Raw genomic sequence first — 20220 nt, forward strand, 5'->3', positions numbered from 1 at the left:
GGGAAAGAACTGAAATCCTGAGTGTCTCACATAGTCCCTAGTCTATAGTGTGAAACTGTTTTAAAAAAATTGAGGCTTCCTGGATTTCTAAGAAATTCTGAGTTTTAAAAGAATTTGTTTTTGACCTTTAAAGAATGCTAATGCCCTTAGCATGAGTGACACCGTGCAGCATGATCATTACCAGCTTGTCAATAATCACCAACAACAGTGAATTAAGAGTACCTGTCACCACCCTGTTCCATTGATCAAAGGGTCATTGATTGTATTTTTGCTATGACATAATCCAGACAGTCCAAGGAGAAAGTATAGGATTCTCCCTCTCCCTCCCTCCACCCCATGTAAACACCCCCCAACACACACACACTGTTGCCTTCCCACAAAAACATCTCTTTGTTTTTATTTAAAACCATACCTATATTACCCCTGAAACTAACATAATGTCATACATCAATTATACTTCAAAAAACTAATAATAATAATTTTCATCACACTTCAAACAACTTTGCAGGCCTTGAAAAGATCATAGGCCTTAGGCATTGTGCCTATTGTGCTTAATGGATTAAAATAAAAGTTTCTGGCTAACATTAAAAAAAGTGTATCTACAATGACTATGGTGTTCTAGGTCCCAATACCAAGGAAAAATATACTAAATATTAAAATTTTATTTTTTATCCCCCTTCAACTTCAAAATACCACTGGTGGATAAAATTTACATTGTTGAAATTGGTTTCAAGCTGCATCAAATTCTTTGTGGAATGAGGTGGAGTAAAAATAAATATTTTTATTTCAAGTTCATACCCTCCATTCACTGTATTACAGTCTTGCAAGCTTGACCGAATAAGCAAGTCAGTCTCATGACGAGATGTCAGGTCAAGCAAGCCAAGCCATCCTGATCTCACAGGCTCAGGTTCTTGTCTGTTCTTTTTTCTTAAAAATCCAGAAAGTGGGATACAAGGTGTGGGCAGGGGATCTGAGGGTGGAGGGAGAGTCTATCCGCCAAGCACTGTGCTAGGTTTTCATGTATGTTACATAAAATTAATCCTTGCAATAAACATGTGAGATTAAGAAATTACTCTCATTTTTACAAATTAGTTAAATTGAGGGTCTAGTTAAGTCATTTTTCCAAAGTGAAACAAGTGGGTAAAAGGTTAAGTTAAGTCTGTATAGCACTGGAATCTGTACTCTTAGACTAGCCCAAAGGAACCTGAAGAAATCTACAACCTGAGACTAGACAGGGAAAACAGCAGGAAGGTAACCATGGGTGTTAGAATTCTACAGTCGGGAACCCTTGGTTAATGCTGGGATGTGCTGGTGTAGGGGGTCAGAACCCTAAAGAATGAAGCATTATGAGCAGCAGGGTGTGACTTGGAATGGCAAAGTTGTTGCTACATGATGAAGTGTGCTTAGAGTACCAGCCAGCGAGCTGGAGAGAAGATTGCCTTGTTAGCTTGGAGGATCTGTACTGCCCTAGCACAGCCGATGACCCAGTTATTTGCCGTAGACAAATAAAAATGCATTTGTATGTATATTTTTTTACGTTTTTAAGATTTTTCAAAGCTGATCATCATCGTACCTTTTTCTTGCAATTTTAATAATAAGAGTAATATAGAGTATATGTATTAGAGTATAACTGTCCTCATGGCATTACTGGGGCATACTGGGGCATTCATAGAGCCCTTACCGGGATCTAATCATAGCCTTAATGAGTGAAAAGAAAACCCTTTTAAGATTGGTGCACAAGACCTTTTTTATTCTACCCTTGCTGCTGTAATACGTACATTTAGTCTTCATTACTGTCAGTGTCTTGAGGCCTGGGGGTTTGTCTGTGAAGGCCCTCACTGCTCAGAACCATCCCGAGAATCTCTTCCTTCTTCCACTGTCTCTGTCCCTTTAAGGTCTTCTATCCCAAAAGCCTTATCAGTTCCAAACTGGACTAGATTTCCATTCAGTCTACCACACGTGGTTGCCAAGGGAATTCTCAACCTGCCTTCAAGATTGCCAGGGGGTATGGCCAGACCACACACTGAATCTACAGAGGGACCTGGCTTGTTTCCTGTCCCTGTTTAGAGGGCTGTGTTGCTGATGCCTGGCATAGTGAGCATCCTTCGGCCCTTGAATGCTTTTCGATTCTGTACACTGCTGTGTAATTGCTCTAGGACTCACTCACACATGCCCTCATGCTGACTGAAACTGTTTGGCAAGAGTGGGACTGGGCTGTGTCAGCTCAACCATGGCTTCTGGCCAAACTGCCATCCAGAGCCCCCTCCCTCCTACAGATCTTTAATCCAGGTGTGTTCAGGGTCTGTGTCTCAAGATTGCCTTGGCTGATGAGGGAAGGGTCCCCCAGCTCGTGTTTCCTCACCCACACCTTTCTGAAAGACGTAACACTCAGACTGTATGATGGAGTCAAAATCCTTAACCATTCCTTACGGCGCTGCTCACCTCCCCACATTAGAAGAGCTAAGCATTCATTCTAGAGGTGCAGTGGACACTTTTTCCAGATAAGTGGGGCTGGGGTGTGTTCTGTAACCTTGAGATAGAAATAAGCTAACTGGCATGTAAGTTGATTAAATGCATGATGTTAGCCCTGGTAGGAGCATAATGTAACATATGAAAAATTACAGTAGCCAGCATTTATCAAGCATACACCAAGTACCAGGCATTGTGCTAGGCACCATTCAGTCCTCCCATGGTGGCTGTTATTGTCCCTTTTTATAGATGAAGGAATCGGTGATGCTCAAAGTTAAGAAACTTGCTCTTTTCACTTTACTGTACTCAGCTAGCTGCCTGTAGACATTTTTGTTATGACCTCTCCTATAACTGCATTATAGAACTAAACAATCCAAAGATTCTGTGCTTTTATTAAATTATCATTTCTTATTAGAATTGATAAACTTTTCAATTGTTAATATGTGCATCAAAAAAAGAAGTTTAAATGATTTTCAGGTAAACCAAAACAAGTAAAATACTTAATTACAATTTTTTTCCTGGATTTGTTTTCAGGTTTGATTTTTTTTAACGAATAGTCTTTCAATATCGCTTCCTACCCAGTTTCCTTAGTGTGGTACATTTATTATAATTGGTGAGCTGATATTGATACATTATTATTAACTCAAGTCTGTAGTTTACATTAGGGTCCATCCTTTGTGTTGTACATTCTGTGTGTTTTGACAAACGTTTTACAGTATCATACAGAATAGTCTATTACAGTATCATATTATTACACTATTACAGTACCATACAGAATAGTCTCACTTCCTTACAAATCACGTGTGCTCCAACTACTCATTTTCCCACTCCCCCAACAAGTGATCTTTTTACTCTTTCTCATAGTTTAGCCTTTCACCTGGATGTTTCTAATGGCCTCAGTGTCTTAGAATTTCTTCCACTGTGCTGCACATTTCTTCTTAACTTCCTCCTGTCTATCCCAGCCCCACCCAGTCCCCCCAGTCACACCTGGGACCACATACGTGGCCCAGAAATTTCACACTAATGGTGGCCTCAGCTTGAAAATTTTCCCTCTTTCTGGATCTTTCGAATTCAGTTTTTAAATTTGCTAATACAAATATTGACATTCCCGAGGTTTCCAGTTCGTTTCTGTTTTTAGTTTTCCTCCTTTCAAATTTAATAGAGGAGGGAGATGCTATTTCAGTATTTCCTCAGGAGGATTCACTGAAATAACTGTGCTAAGTTTGTTGATTATAATCGTGTTACTACAGGGTGGCCATGGCCGAGAAACTCAAGAGAAAGCTGCTGGCTTAGCCTTGCACATTCAGAGGTGAAGGGTCAGGCGACAAGGTTGCTTGACATGAAATCATCCTCCTCAGATGCCCGGGGCTGTTGGAATCAGGGCCTCCTGCTGCAGTCTCCCACCAGTTCCCCTCTTACCCTTGCCTCCTGCCTGCCTACCTTTTAATTTTTTGCATCATTCAGACTCAAGGCAAGAAAGGAGAGTTCTGTTTCTCTTAGCAGCAAAGAGAGTACTGTAGCATAAAAGTAAATGTATATTCATTCTCCACCTACCTTTTCCCCCATGTGCTAGGACCATCTGAAAGTAGTTCTGGTTATTTATTACTTTGTTCCGGGGGAGGGAGGGTGACATACAGACCACTAGACACGTTGCCAGAGGGAGAGAGAAGTCTTCTCTGCTCTGGGGGAGGGGGTTTATAAGTGCTAAGGATGAGGTTCAGAATCATTAAAGTTGTTTTAGCATAAGACTGTGAGGAAAGAGACAGGAACCATCTGTTGAAATGCCTCTTACATGATGCTGCATTTTCAAACAAAGCCTTCTAGAAGCATTTTCAGATGGGTCTCTTTCCCATGAAGTTGCTACAAAGAGAGCCCACTCTACTGGTGGCTAAATTGATGCTGCTTAGATAGCTCTCTGTCAGCACCCTCTCTTGTTTATTTTGCACCAGTGTTTTCCTCAAAGCGTGTGCTTTTGAGGCTGTCAAATATCCTTCCTGGTATGCACCCAGAAAATGCTCCCGAAAAAATCCACTGTTTCTGCCCATATCCTTCTAAAGTGCTGACTCTTTTATTTGAAGTTGGTGGAGTGACTCTGAAACCTTAAATACTTCACTGGGAAAGAGGAAAACCGCAAATACACACAGGCCATTGTGACTCTGGCCTGACGGGTTCTAATTTTCTAGCAGTGGTTTGTACACCCGAGCTGGCTGCAAGGGTTAAGTAAACTTCGTGGCTGGGTATGATTTCATGGCCCTGGAATTTTGAAAAGCCAGGGTTCTCAGTACACTGTGGCCAGCCTTAGAGTCTTTGGGTGTGAAAACCACTCTCAGTTACCCAGACTGATTTTGGGTTCCTGTTGCATTGCTGCAGAATCTATTAAAATCCAGCAGCTGAATCGTCCTGGCTCTGCCACAAAGCTAGGCTGCTGGGTGGCTACAGGATTCCCGAGTTGTTTGTCAATGGAGAGTGGGAGTGAATGGAGCAAGGCATATGCCTCAGCCTGGCATGAGGTGGCACCCTAGTGGCTGTTTTCTGCCTTAGAAATGTGCACTCTTTCTGTATTCTTACACGAGAATTGTCATTAAGATCCAAATTGCAGTTCATTTGTAAAATTCTCCCTTAAGTCTCTAGGTCCTTCGTGTGTCTCTGGGGGCCCATATCCACACCCTTGGACTTTCTGACCAGCAATTTAGTAGGAACTATTGGCAATAGTCTAACCTGCCGTGATGGCGCTACTACAACAGAATTAACTCGGCTCCAAGGTACAAAGAGGAAACGAAGATCTTCGGTAGGGACAAGCCCAAACTTGAAAATTACGAAATGTTCCTGCAAAGAAGGACTCATGAGGAAATTGGTGTAGGATAAGGGATTCCGGATGTCCCAGTCCTTTGGGGTGCCATTTATTTGCCAGATTTTAGGTCTTTGTTAAAGTGGAATAGGTTTGAAACTTTCTTTTCTGAATAGGTGGCCTGTTGGTTCACCTTTGAACATGGCATTGGAAATTATTTTTAAAAATAAGGTTATATTCTTACGCAAGCTCTTCTTTCGAAAGAAACCATTTGGGCTTGAGCATTAAAGGAAGAAACAAAAAGATGATAATAAAAAATACACTGCAGCCCTAGCATGAACAGTGGCTGTGACCTTGCCTCTTGTTTGCCATTATACAATTCAATGGCAGTCCACTCAAACTATGCTCTCGATCAATATCCTATTAAAGCAGCACAAAAAGTCTCCATAAACTTAGTGGTTAGCTATGTTTATAAATGGAACTCGGCATAATTAGATGGTCAATAGCAGGCTCTACTAGTAATTTTAAAATGGACATCACACATTTTCTATCTGTAGAAGTCAATGGCACCTCTTCCAGAGTAAGGGTATCGTGTGCAGCAGACAAAAGAGTAGGAGTCCCTTTAAAAAAATCATAATGCCTATCTCCAGAATGCAGTTTTTCAAGAAAACCTGTTACATTGTGGAATAGAAAATACTGATTGGCCCTATCTATTTTTTCACTTGCCTCTCTAAGCCACCTTATTCTGAATATATTATGACATTGCAAATGTTTTATTTTCTAGTTTTAATCAACCCCTCATGGAGAGATAAAATAATAAATATTGCCATACTCTTAGGAAGAAAAATACCAGTCTGGCTGGCTTAATTTAGTGGGTTTCCTCTACTATAATTCAATAAATTTTCAAAATAAATACTGAAATTGAATTACTTCAAAAGGATGTTTTCTTGTATCATTTTTTTTTTCTTTTAATTTTCTTGACATATTTGGGGTGAATATTTGGACAGTAAAGCTGGCAACAAATGGAATGAACTGGCAGTAGCAGAAATTTTCGTCAACTACTCTCTCTTCTGAATCCCGGCTCACAGTATGTGTGGCCAAACATGATATTTTTTTCTGTCCTACTCTCCTCACCCACTAGAGAAAGAGCCACATAAAGTAAAAGGTGTTCCCACCCTTACCTACAAATTGAAATGTGCATATACCTTGCGTTTGGTGTGGGCTCTGGCAGCCGTGTTATGACCACCATGTCGGCTGAAATTAGAGCTATGATAAGAACAAGCTTATGACATCAGCAGACCCATCAGCCAATGCTGTGCATGAAGGTCTTGTCCTTTCTGTTACACTCATACCCCTACAGGCTTCCTGGTTAGAGCTGGCAGTGGGTTCTCATAGCAAGATTTAGAGGGCCTCTTGTTTTCTTTTCTTAGCTGAAGCTCCTACTAAATTTACCAGACTGTGAACATTTTTATTTTAAAGGTTTGACTCAGGGAGAAGCAAAACACATAACACCTTGATGTACATACTATTTTGTTATCACGATGTCTTTTCATATATTCATCTATTTCTCATCTTTTCTAGGTAATTTTTTCTTTGGATAATATATTATATAAAATCTATATGCAAGATGGCATAATGGTATCATAAAATAGTCCAGGATAATAGATTTGGGGATCTGGCCTTACCAAGTGACTTTGGGCAACATTTAACCCCTCTCAGATGTGTTCTCCTGATAGGTAACCATCATTTATTCAATCAGCAAAGATTTATTAAGTACCCGTTGTGTGCTGGATCTAAGCCTGAGTGCTGGAAATATCGATTTCAGAATCGATAGCTGGTGAGAAGCAGCCCCATAGCACAGGAAGATCAGCTCGGTACTTTGTGACCACCTAGAGGGATGGGATAGGGAGGGTGCGAGGGAGACGCAAGAGGGAGGAGATATGGAGATATATGTATATGTATGGCTGATTCACTTTGTTGTAAAGCAGAAACTAACACACCATTGTAGAGCAACTATACTCCAATAAAGATGTTAAAAAAAAAGAAAAAAGAAAAAGGAAACGCCTTTCAGGAGTGTTTCAAGGATGAAGTGAGAAAATGTCAAGAGTCTAGCACATAGTAGATGCTCAACAATGGTAACTACTATGATTATTATTGAACAAAACCTCTGTCCTCGATCTTTCACTCAGAGCTGATCCTTGACCACACTATCAGCAAATTTATTAAAAATGTGTGTGTGGGGCCTCCCTGGTGGCACAGTGGTTGAGAGTCCGCCTGCCGATGCAGGGGACACGGGTTCGTGCCCCGGTCCGGGAAGATCCCACATGCCGCGGAGCGGCTGGGCCCGTGGCCGCTGAGCCTGCGTGTCCGAAGCCTGTGCTCCGCAACGGGAGAGGTCACAATAGTGAGAGGCCCGCGTACCGCAAGAAAAAAAAAAAAAAAAAAAAAAAGTGTTTGTGTGTCTACATGTGCTGAGTGTGTGTGTGTATAAATTAAGAAGGACTGATTTTAGAATTCATGTTCTAAAAATCAATTTATTACAAGAACCATTCTAGTGACCCTTTCAGAGTTAGTAATTCCAACAGAAAAAGAGCATGCCAATACTAGATCTAATTCATCTGCTTTAGGAAGCCAGAAACTTCTTATTCCACACGTTTTCAGCCAGAGCCTATGTTTCTGCATTATTCTTGGAATTTCTCTTCCAGGGTATAGAATGGATAACAAGATGTTTAAAAATTCTCGGTCTAACATTGACACGTTAACAACTTTTTAAGTGGCCAGCCACACCATGGTTATTTTTATCAGAGTTTTTCAAAGTATTTGGTTCTATAGTATTTGAAAATTTTGCTTTCTCCTACATTATGGTTGTAAAAATTCCAGTATGCTGGGGGTCATTACTGCCAGTTGGTTTTTAGTAAATCTTCATTTATGCACTCATAAGCCTCAGTTTTTAAAGAGCAGATATTCATATACAGTAGGTAACATTGGGGAACTAAAAGGCATTTGGGGGCTTTCTAAAAGCCTGACACAAGAAGACTGCAAATATTATTGAGATTTTGGCTGGAATATATTGTCCTCACTATAACTCTTTTTTTTTTTTTTTTTTCCGGTACGCGGGCCTCGCACTGCTGTGGCCTCTCCCGTTGCGGAGCACAGGCTCCAGACGCGCAGGCTCAGCGGCCATGGCTCACGGGCCCAGCCGTTCCGCGGCATGTGGGATCCTCCCGGACCGGGGCATGAACCCGTGTCCCCTGCATCGGCAGGCAGACTCTCAACCCCTTCGCCACCAGGGAGGCCCCTCACTATAACTCTTAATGATTACAAAGACTGTTGCTGATGACCCTATAGGCATGTCTAGGATGAGATTCAGGGGGTTCACACTCAAAAAAGCCACATATTAGGTCAAATACTGGAACTGAGTTAATCCAGTATGTGACTGGTGTGAGGACATATTAGCACCCAGAATTTTTCAATAGATGGAGGAGAGAAAAAATTAAACAGTTCTTGGTGAAAATATTGAAAAGTATTGCAGACAGCTGGATTTGTAGGTTGTTGAGATGGGACTCTGTTGACATAGTTTGGTTTCCTAATTGCTAATGGTCAGATAGTCCCAGTGCACTCTTAGTTAAGGGGCTTATGTTTAGAAGCCCGTCCTTGGTTTATAGATCATTGTGGTGAAAAGACCTCTTAGGCTATCATATCTATTCCCTGTCAGAGAAGACTTAATCCCATGGCTGAAGCTGTATCATATACTAAACGGGTACCACATTTGACCTCAACCAAAAAGCTAAGAAGAGATGATACTTTAAAATGCAGAAAATCAATTTCAGTCCCAAAGGCAGAAGCCACTAATGCAAGAGATCTGTCAGCATTGCTCACCCCGCTGTGGGTTGCTCTGCAGGACCAGGTGTCAGGCCCTTCACCCAGTGAAGCACTGCCTGCCACTCTAAAGACCTGTAAAAACAAAGAACGAAGGAGGAGGAAGAGGAGATAGTTGCTTTGCCAGTTAAGTGGTAGGTGATAAATATTTCTCTAATTCTTACTGAATTCATCTCCCCAGTAACAAATGGTGAAGCAAGGACAAGGAGACTAGAAATGTGGGTTTCCTCTCTGTTTCTTTGGGCAGGTATCTAGAGATATCTGGGTTCAGATCCCTCTCTGTCACATGTTTAGCTGTGTGATCTTGATCACGTTACTTAACCTCACAGCTCCCTTTTCACTTCTAAATGAGAAGAATACAAGTGCATATTCCGTGTCCCCATGCAAGGATGAAATGAGATAATTCAGGTAAAACACCTATCGCATTGCCTGGCTCTTAATAAATACTCGATAAGTACTAGCTCTTCACCATTTTTTCATTAACAAGCTCATATAATTTTAGTTCAACTCAGTAAACATTTGTTGCGTGTGGATATATGAAGCATCCTTCACTGTGTGCTGAGAATACAGAAATAAGTAGGAGACAGTTCTTTCCTTTATAGAGCAGATATGTAAGTTTACTGAGATCCAAGACTGGACTTTATGGCGATAAAGTGCCTGAATACGCTTTATTTACAAATTGAACTCACAGTAATTATCTATCAAAGATAAACCATCTTCATGGCTCATAGTGGGGAGGAAGAGGGTATCAGTGAATGGTTCCTATTTTTGTAAAAGGAAAATATTGTTTTTTAGAAAAAAATTCCTCTCTATTAACCTTCTTTGCCACCACAAATTTACATAATCCTTACCCTGTGTCCTCAAAATGTGAATGTGTGAAAACAGTGCTCTGTGTTAGCTGCTTTTGGCACCTAATGCTACATTTCATAATGAAACATTGCTTCAATCTTATAATAGCAGGGAAGTTCATTTTCACCTAGAGGGAAACCCTTGCTTTGGTTCAGTGCCTTTCTTTTATGTTCCATTCTGGAAAAACATACTTCAAGCCTGCATTGGGTCAGACCTTTCAGAATGGAAGAGTGGGGAAAGGAGATCAGCACATGGTTTACAGACTAGAAATCTGCTTGGCAAAGGAGTTGCTGAAGACCGTGGCGTAGAAGCTGCAGAGAAAGTACCTTCATGATTGATTTGCATTCAAGTCAGACTGACTGCCGTGTGGTCATTTTTCTAACCCATAACTGCTCACACTGCAGCAGTCTGCTATCTGCAGGGTGTCTGAATTATAGCAGTCTATGTCCGTGTTCCCTCTTATACAAATTACTTACACTGGTTTCTTTTTCCATGCAAATTCATCAGTTTTACAGCCCTTCGAAGCCACAGTCAGGAAACTCTGGCCGAGAGCACAAATTGATAAAATGAGTTAATTTTACTATACTTACTTTTTTCTTTCTAAGAGCCCTCTCTCATAAGCAGTGTTCAGGAAGCATATTGCGGTAAAAGGAAGATAACAAAGGAGTTGAATTTTCTTGCAACAAATTACTTTCCAAGTTAATTCCCTTTAACGATGATTCCAGATTTGCTTGAGTTTTCATAGCATTGTGCGTTTACAACTGTGCCTTTGATAGAAAGAAGAACAAGTATTTTCCCATGTTCACTCCTTTTGTGCCAGTGACATGGACTTTCTTAACAAGATCTGTGCCGCTAGAATGCAAAACAACACTAAATTGTGCTGGGACCGTAGAACTGTGTGCTGTTGTTGGACTTTTTTCCCCCCCGGTCTTAAAGTACAAGTTCCCAAAGTCTCAGTCAGCACATTAGAGTATGTAATCTAGAGAGAAATAAACCTCTCTTTTTTTTTTTTTTTTCAATAGTTATTTTACAAGTTGGAAATCCAGTACTAAATCCTGATAGTCTTTTTTGGGGGATACCTATTAGCCAATATTCCATCTTCTTTAGTTGCCATGCAAATTTGAGGAAAGACCAGCTATGACTGTTAATCTTTAAAATGTAAACCCCACGAGGGCAAGGGTTTTTATATATCTTGTCCACTGATGGATCACAAGCATCTGGAGCAGAGCCTGACATATTAAAGGTGCTCCATAAATATTTGGTAAATTCAACTGAATGCAGCCTCTCAGAGAAGATGTGCCATTAGCCATAGGCTGGCCGCACTAGTCATTTAGTTAATGCTCCCCGCTGATTCCCATTGAACAAGTTGTAAACTCAGTGCACTGTCATCTCCCAGGCAGAGTAGCTTGAAATTTTGGATAGAGTTTTTTTTTTTTTCCATCATCTTCTCTTTCCAGCAATGCAAGCCTGAGCAGATTGTCTCTGGTGGATGGCAGAAGTTCAATAACCACAACCTTATCCAACTACTAATGTGTACAGAAGAGCAGGTCATTAAGAGGGTTGGCTACTAAAGTAACCCCTTTCTTCCAATAGCCCACATTACTGTAATGATTCCTTAATAGCAAACCGTTTATTAAGAAATGACACAAAGACTACGTTCTACTCATGACAGGAAAGAAGGGTGGGGGGAGGAGGATGAATGACTTAGGAATAACATCTTAAGAGACAATTCCCCAACGTTAACCTTTGGTTTTTTTTGATTTTTTTTAACATCTTTATTGGAGTATAATTGCTGTACAATCGTGTGTTAGTTTCTGCTTTATAACAAAGTGAGTCAGCTATACATATGCATATGTTCCCATATCTCTTCCCTCTTGCTTCTCCCTCCCACCCTCCCTATCCCACCCCTCTAGGTGGACACAAGGCACCGAGCTGATCTCCCTGTGCTATGTGGCTGCTTCCCACTAGCTATCTATTTTACGTTTGGTAGTGTATATATGTCCATGCCACTCTCTCACTTTGTCACAGCTTACCCTTCCCCCTCCCCATATCCTCAAGCCCATTCTCTAGTAGGTCTGTGTCTTTATTCCTGTCTTACCCCTAGGTTCTTCATGACATTTTTTTTTTCTTAAATTCCATATATATGTGTTAGCATATGGTATTTGTCTCTTTCTGACTTACTTCACTCTGTATGACAGACTCTAGGTCCATCCACCTCACTATGAATAACTCAATTTCGTTTCTTTTTATGGCTGAGTAATATTCCATTGTATATATGTGCCACATCTTCTTTATCCATTCATCCGATGATGGACACTTAGGTTGCTTCCATCTCCTGGCTATTGTAAATAGAGCTGCAATGAACATTTAGTACATGGCTCTTTTTGAATTATGGTTTTCTCAGGGTATATGCCCAGTAGGGGGATTGCTGGGTCATATGGTACTTCTATTTGTAGTTTTTTAAGGAACCTCCATACTGTTCTCCATAGTGGCTGTACCAATTCACATTCCCACCAGCAGTGCAAGAGGTTTCCCTTTTCTCCACACCCTCTCCAGCATTTATAGTTTCTAGATTTTTTGATGATGGCCATTCTGACTGGTGTGAGATGATATCTCATTGTAGTTTTGATTTGCATTTCTCTAATGATTAATGATGTTGAGCATTCTTTCATGTGTTTGTTGGCAGTCTGTATATCTTCTTTGGAGAAATGTCTATTTAGGTCTTCTGCCCATTTTTGGATTGGTTTTTTTGTTTTTTTGTTATTGAGCTGCATGAGCTGCTTGTAAAATTTGGAGATTAATCCTTTGTCAGTTGCTTCATTTGCAAATATTTTCTCCCATTCTGAGGGTTGTCTTTTGGTCTTGTTTATGGTTTCCTTTACTGTGCAAAACCTTTGAAGTTTCATTAGGTCCCATTTGTTTATTTTTGTTTTTATTTCCATTTCTCTAGGAGGTGGGTCAAAAAGGATCTTGCTGTGATTTATGTCACAAAGGGTTCTGCCTATGTTTTCCTCTATGAGTTTTATAGTTTCTGGCCTTACATTTAGGTCTTTAATCCATTTTGAGCTTATTTTTGTGTATGACGTTAGGGAGTGTTCTAATCTCATACTTTTACATGTACCTGTCCAGTTTACCTAGCACCACTTATTGAAGAGGCTGTCCTTTCTCCACTGTACATTCCTGCCTCCTTTTTCAAAGATAAGGTGACCATATGTGCGTGGGTTTATCTCTGGGCTTTCTATCCTGTTCCATTGATCTATATTTCTGTTTTTGTGCCAGTGCCATACTGTCTTGATTACTGTAGCTTTGTGGTATAGTCTGAAGTCAGGGAGCCTGATTACTCCAGCTCCGTTTTTCGTTATCAAGATTGCTTTGGCTATTCGGGGTCTTTTGTGTTTCCATACAAATTGTGAAACTTTTTGTTCTAGTTCTGTGAAAAATGCCAGTGGTAGTTTGATAGGGACTGCATTGAATGTGTAGATTGCTTTGGGTAGTAGAGTTATTTTCACAATGTTGATTCTTCAAATCCAAGAACATGGTATATATCTCTCCATCTATTTGTATCATCTTTAATTTCTTTCATCAGTCTTATAATTTTCTGCATACAGGTCTTTTGTCTCCTTAGGTAGGTTTATTCCTAGATATTTTATTCTTTTTGTTGCAATGGTAAATGGGAGTGTTTTCTTGATTTCACTTTCAGATTTTTCATCATTAGTATATAGGAATGCCAGAGATTTCTGTGCATTAATTTTGTATCCTGCTACTTTACCAAATTCATTGATTAGCTCTAGTAGTTTTCTGGTAGCATCTTTAGGATTCTCTATGTATAGTATCATGTCATCTGCAAACAGTGACAGCTTTACTTCTTCTTTTCCGATTTGGATTCCTTTTATTTCCTTTTCTTCTCTGATTGCTGTGGCTAAAACTTCCAAAACTATGTTGAATAAGAGTGGTGAGAGTGGGCAACCTTGTCTTGTTCCTGACCTTAGTGGAAATGCTTTCAGTTTTTCGCCATTGAGGATGATGTTGGCTGTGGGCTTGTCATATACGGCCTTTATTATATTGAGGAAAGTTCCCTCTACACCTACTTTCTGCAGGGTTTTTATCATAAATGGGTGTTGAATTTTGTCAAAAGCTTTCTCTGCATCTATTGAGATGATCATATGGTTTTTCTCCTTCAATTTGTTAATATGGTTAATCACATTGATAGATTTGCGTATACTGAAGAATCCTTGCATTCCTGGAATAAACCCCACTTGATCATGGTGTATGATCCTCTTAATGTTCTGTCGGATTCTGTTTGCTGGTATTTTGTTGAGGATTTTTGCATCTATGTTAATCAGTGATATTGGCCTGTAGTTTTCTTCCTTTGTGACATCTTTGTCTGGTTTTGGTATCAGGGTGATGGTGGCCTTGTAGAATGAGTTTGTGAGTGTTCCTCCCTCTGCTATATTGTGGAAGAGTTTGAGAAGGATAGGTGTTAGCTCTTCTCTAAATGTTTGATAGAATTCGCCTGTGAAGCCATCTGGTCCTGGGCTTTTGTTTGTTGGAAGGTTTTTAATCACAGTTTCAATTTCAGTGCTTGTGATTGATGATACATTAAACAAGATGGACTTAATTGATATTTATAGGACACTCCATCCAAAAACAACAGAATACACATTTTTCTCAAGTGCTCATGGAACATTCTCCAGGATAGATCATATCTTGGGTCACAAATCAAGCCTTGGTAAATTTAAGAAAATTGAAATTGTATCAAGTATCTTTTCCGACCACAGCACTATGAGACTAGATATCAATTACAGGAAAAGATCTGTAAAAAGTACAAACACATGGAGGCTAAACAATACACTACTTAATAACGAAGTGATCACTGAAGAAATCAAAGAGGAAATCAAAAAATACCTAGAAACAAATGACAATGGAGACACGACGACCCAGAACCTATGGGTTGCAGCAAAAGCAGTTCTAAGAGGGAAGTTTATAGCAATACAATCCTACCTTAAGAAACAGGAAACATCTCGAATAAACAACCTAACCTTGCACCTAAAGCAATTAGAGAAAGAAGAACAAAAAAAACCCAGAGTTAGCAGAAGGAGAGAAATGATAAAGATCAGATTAGAAAGAAATGAAAAAGAAATGAAGGAAATGATAGCAAAGATCAATAAAACTAAAAGCTGGTTCTTTGAGAAGATAAACAAAATTGATAAACCATTTGCCAGACTCACCAAGAAAAAAAGGGAGAGGACTCAAATCAATAGAACTAGAAATGAAAAAGGAGAAGTAACAACTGACACTGCAGAAATAAAAAGATCATGAGAGATTACTACAAGCAACTCTATGCCCAACTTTAACCTCTGGAGGAAATCTCCTCGGTGGAACAAAGTCCCCAAATACTTCAGGCTGGCGTAATCGCAGTGCCGCTTAAGAGATTTGGGGAGCCAGTTCTCATTATTTATGTGTATTTACAGATTTCTAAGTGTCATTTTGCACTGCTTAAAGATTGGGAGGGGGGTGCAAATGGAGAGGGAGGGTAGTTATTTACTCTTCTTAATTCAAAGTACATTTACTGATCATCAGCTGTTTGGGAACATAAAAGAGGCTGTGGGATCTGTAGGATTAAAGGCCATCTGGTATAAGACCTCTGACTTCATGACCTAGGAAAGTTACTAAACCTCCTTGTGCCTCAGTCCTTCCTAGTGGTGTTGTAAGGATTAAATAGGATGAGGTGCTGAAAACTCTTAGCCCAGTGTCTGCCCAAAAGTGATGTTTAGTAAATGTTAGTCCTTGTTGTTGTGATGGTGATAGCTGTAGCAGTGATGGGTGGCGCTGGTGCTAGTGGTGGTGAATTTTCACTTTTATCATAATGAATATTAGAATTATGAGGTCCAAAGAGTTTGTGACTTAACCAAGTTCTGCAGGTGGTTATTGGCAGAGCTGGACTCTAAACAATCTCTCCCAGGCCCTGACCAGCACTTTTTCTATGCCCTGGGATGTCTGTCTTTACAGAGCTCAAATTGCACTCAATCTACATGGGTAGAAAATCTTATGTATGAGTTAATTAAAGAATGATGAAGCCTATGGTCAAGTACACATGGAGCAAAATCAGGTTTCACAATATACAGAGCAGACAGGAAATGTTGTAGTTGGTCCAGTCCTTCCTTGACATCCCCACGTTTGATTGGCAGTGGCTATAATCTCTGCACCACACCAGCAGGCAGTTAGTCATTAGCTTCAGAAGCCCAGCATGACATCCTGGACAGACACCTGACAAATCACTTAACCCTCTCTCGACAACTTATTTCCCTAATCTGCAAAAAGGATGTAATACCATCCTTAGCTAAGAAGCACATTTTGTTATATACATCTTTTTGATATTTTATATTTATTAGAATAGTATAATCATTTGCTCGTTTATGCCCTTCCATAGTGTATAATTAGAAACATGTCTTTTATACCTGTTTACTATCCAGAAAGAGGTGACAGATACCAATTGTGAAAATTCTATTTTCTTCCTTGATAGTGTAGTTTAGGTCTCCATTCCTTTTCACCAGGACTCCGGAATCAGCCTACCAACTGACTTCCCCACCTCCAGAGTCTTGGTCCCTTTATGCACATTCTGCATGCTGTTGTTATATTAACATTCCTCAGATTCAACAATTATTTTATCACCCCGCTACTCAGAAAATGTCATAGTTTCCACAGATCACTCACTTACCTCCTACCTCCAAACTTAACGTACGGACTCTTTTGCTTAGAAACCCTCTCCTATATCCTTCTGGGCCTCTTTACATCCCAACCATCCTTGAAGGCTCAGCTTAAGCACCCACCCTTCCTGGAGTATAACCCTTTTTCTGATCCCACAAGCCAGTGGGATCTATTACTCCTTTGAACTTTCCTAACACATTCTTTTCATTTTCCCTATGAGATTTAACACATTCAGCCTTGCATTAGATATTCAGGTATTATTTTATTATTCTGCTAGGTTGTAAACCCTGTGGGGACAGAGATACTACATACCCTTTTAGCATCTCAAGTTTAAGGCCAATATTGTACATGAAAGTCAGGGTGGTGCAGCAGGAAAAGCACAGGTTTCGAGGTCAGACATCCTTGAATTTTAATCCTGGCTCTCTTTCTTGCCTTTCTGTGATCCAGGACAAGTGATTTAACCTCACTCCAGGGCTTAGTTCTCCTCAGCTAGAAAATGTACCTTTCCTGAAAAGATTGTTTTGAGGCTTAAGTTAGATAGAATAAAGTGCTTCTCAAAACATGGCCCCCTAGGTACTCAGAAAAGCCTGCTGAAAGTACACCTTTTGAGTTCTTAGTTACTTGTCAAGGCTCTTCCTGTTCAGATTAGAGGCACTGAGAATACCCAACCCACTGCAAGGATACTTTGACCTCTACACTCAGATATAAGGCTTTCTCTTTGGCTGTCACAGTATCACTGAATCAGAATCCACGCCAATAAGCTGACATTCATGCCAAACATACATACAGACAGCACCGGGTGATGTTTCCTTACAAGACTCTTTTCAAGAAGGCAGAATTTGGATGCTCTTTTTTAGATTATAGCTACAGTGTACTAAACGCATCACAGGAAGTAAATATACAAGCAAGTTAAGGAACATTTCTGTGGGCTTAATTATGTTTTTATTCTCTCTGAGAAGTAGACGCACCACATGCACGCATGTATTTTTCTTCCTTCACCTGTTCTGGCTCCCTTGACGTTGTAAAAATATAAGCAAGGTAAAAGATATTTTCCAGGGTAGAACAAGATAAAGTGTTAAATGGAAGAGCAGCTGGATGTTCACCAATAGGTGGAAGGCCTCAGACTTCTCTCAGTGGAGTCAAGTCCATCTCACTCACATCTTGCTCTGTTTTTCCTTCCAAGAGGGAGGGAGTGGGGTCATGCAGTTTCCATGGCGCTCCATCCGGCGGAAGCCTCAACCCCATCTTGAAACTTGTGAAGAAAATCTAAATCCAGACCCATGATACTGATTAGCCTTATCCTCTTTTTTAGTTAACGAGAGATGCCAATCTCTAAGCTCCATGAAGGTACAAACATTAAGCACCTATTATATGCCATGTTGCTAAAAGGGATAATGAGTGGTCCATGCCCATATTAGAGCAATCCCCGTCACACCCCATGGCCTATTTCAGACATAAAATATTATGAAATCAAAGGGGAGATTATGTAAATAAATTTAATATAAAAATCAATTTTGGGAGCGACTAGCAAAGTTATTAATTAGAACTCCCTTTACACTTATTGTCAAGCCTAACCATTTGTTTTTGAAGTAAAGGCCTTCCTCCATAGAGCCTGTCATTGAGAAATGTGTCTGAATTTCAGAAAGTATATGTGAATTTCAAAGCTTTCTATTTCTTAGCAGTGACTATTTTTATATAACAATAGTTGCGATTAAGGTTTAGCCATTGCTATTAATCAAACAACTAAATGTTTATTTTAGAAATTGCTGTGTCCTCTCATGCCTTTTCTTGATTCCATAGTTTTATTAGGGCTTCACAATTCACCCAGTTTCCCAAGCAGCCGTCCTGGGAATTATCCCATACTCCTCCTTTTCCATTATTACCACACTCAAGAAGTCAGTACATTTTCTCAATTCTAACTCCTAAACAGTGGTCACCAGGCTCCTTTCTATTCCTTGAATTTAGACCACACCCCCATCTGCTTTTATTTAAATGAACTCCACTGGCCTCCACGGTTTCACTGATTATATTCTTTAACTGCCACCCCTGCCCACTCCAAGCTTACCCTCCTGACAGGTGGTGTGTCTAGCTTATAAGTGCAAATTTGATGACAGCATTCCTATACTTTGTTGGTTCTCCTTTGACTAACAATCATTTCCATTTGACCAATGCTTACTGACTGCCTCCTGGTGTCAGGGATTGTATTAGATACTAGCAATATAAACCCCAAAGTCCCCAATGATAGTGGAGTGTGATAAGTCCTTTAATAGCTTATAAACTTGGGAATCGACTGAACTCAAATTCATGTTCCTTAAAGAAACCTACCTACCCTTCATGACCTGACCTTAAATCTCCCCTCCTTTCCCCATGTATTATATACTACATCATATCAAGTTATCAGAAATCCAATCACATTTTATGTACTCTTACCTTTTTTTTTTTCTGGCGGTGCGCGGGCCTCTCACTGTTGTGGCCTCTCCCGTTGTGGAGCACAGGCTCTGGACACGCAGGCTCAGTGGCCATGGCTCACGGGCCCAGCCGCTCCACGGCATGTGAGGTCTTCCCAGACTGGGGCACGAACCCATGTCCTCTGAACCCATGTCTCAACCACTGTGCCACCAGGGAAGCCCTGTTCTCTTACCTTTATAAATGCTGTTCCCTCTGCCTAGAATGCCTCCATTCCTCTCAGTTGGGTAAATCCTACTTGTCCTTTTAACATTCTCCCATAACATTTAACAGGCATCACATTTACTGAGGCCCTTTTACTCCCTTGAACCTCTTATCCCTCAGCTGGGTTACATACCCACTTCTGTGCAGGCATATCAATTTAGGAGTAACTTTAGCAAAGGATTTATCAGACTGTATTGAAATTAATCTGTCAGCCTCACTCTCTAGGGCTGTTTCAGGGTAGGGACCATGTCATTCATTTAAGTGCCTTCCTTACCCAGCACAATTCTTAGCAATAGCAGACTCTCAGTAATCATTTGCTGAAAGAATGAAAGTCCCTGGTTCATGATTTTCCTAATTATCCTTTCTTCTTATGGATATGAGCCTCTATTTAATTTATTTATATATCCACTTCTGTGGGCTTAAAACTCTCAAACTAATGCCTCAATACAGAAATATATGCATCTACTGCTCCCACCTTGTGTAATCTTTCAAAAGAACAGATTATTTGCACTTATATAGTTACATCACTGATTTTACACAGAATTTTTTCCAAGATTGATAGATGTTATTTATTCATTTGAAAATATTTATTAAGCTACTCCTGTAAACAGGATATCCAGGACATTAAAAAGTACAGAGAATCACATCTCCCACAAGGGTCAGCTCTGAAAATCATGTGTTGTCAAAGTTATTTTTAACAGTCCCTTAAATCAGAGGTCGGCAAATTCTTCTATATAAATATTTTCTGCTGTGTGAACCATATGGTCTCTGTCACAGCTACTTGTCTCTGCTGTTGTAGTGTGGAAGCAGAGACCGTATGTAAATGAAGGGGTGTGGCTATTCCAGTACAACTTTAT

General features: G+C 40.1%; 1 protein-coding gene across 1 annotated transcript in view; it reads left to right on the top strand.

Moving 5' to 3' along the window:
• The window catches only part of NFIA (nuclear factor I A), a 393295-nt gene that overhangs the window by 241015 nt on the left and 132060 nt on the right, over positions 1–20220 (top strand). The window lies entirely within an intron of this gene.

This window comes from Lipotes vexillifer, unplaced genomic scaffold (assembly GCF_000442215.2).
Source record: "Lipotes vexillifer unplaced genomic scaffold, Lipotes_vexillifer_v1.1 scaffold47, whole genome shotgun sequence".
NCBI lineage: Eukaryota > Metazoa > Chordata > Mammalia > Artiodactyla > Lipotidae > Lipotes > Lipotes vexillifer.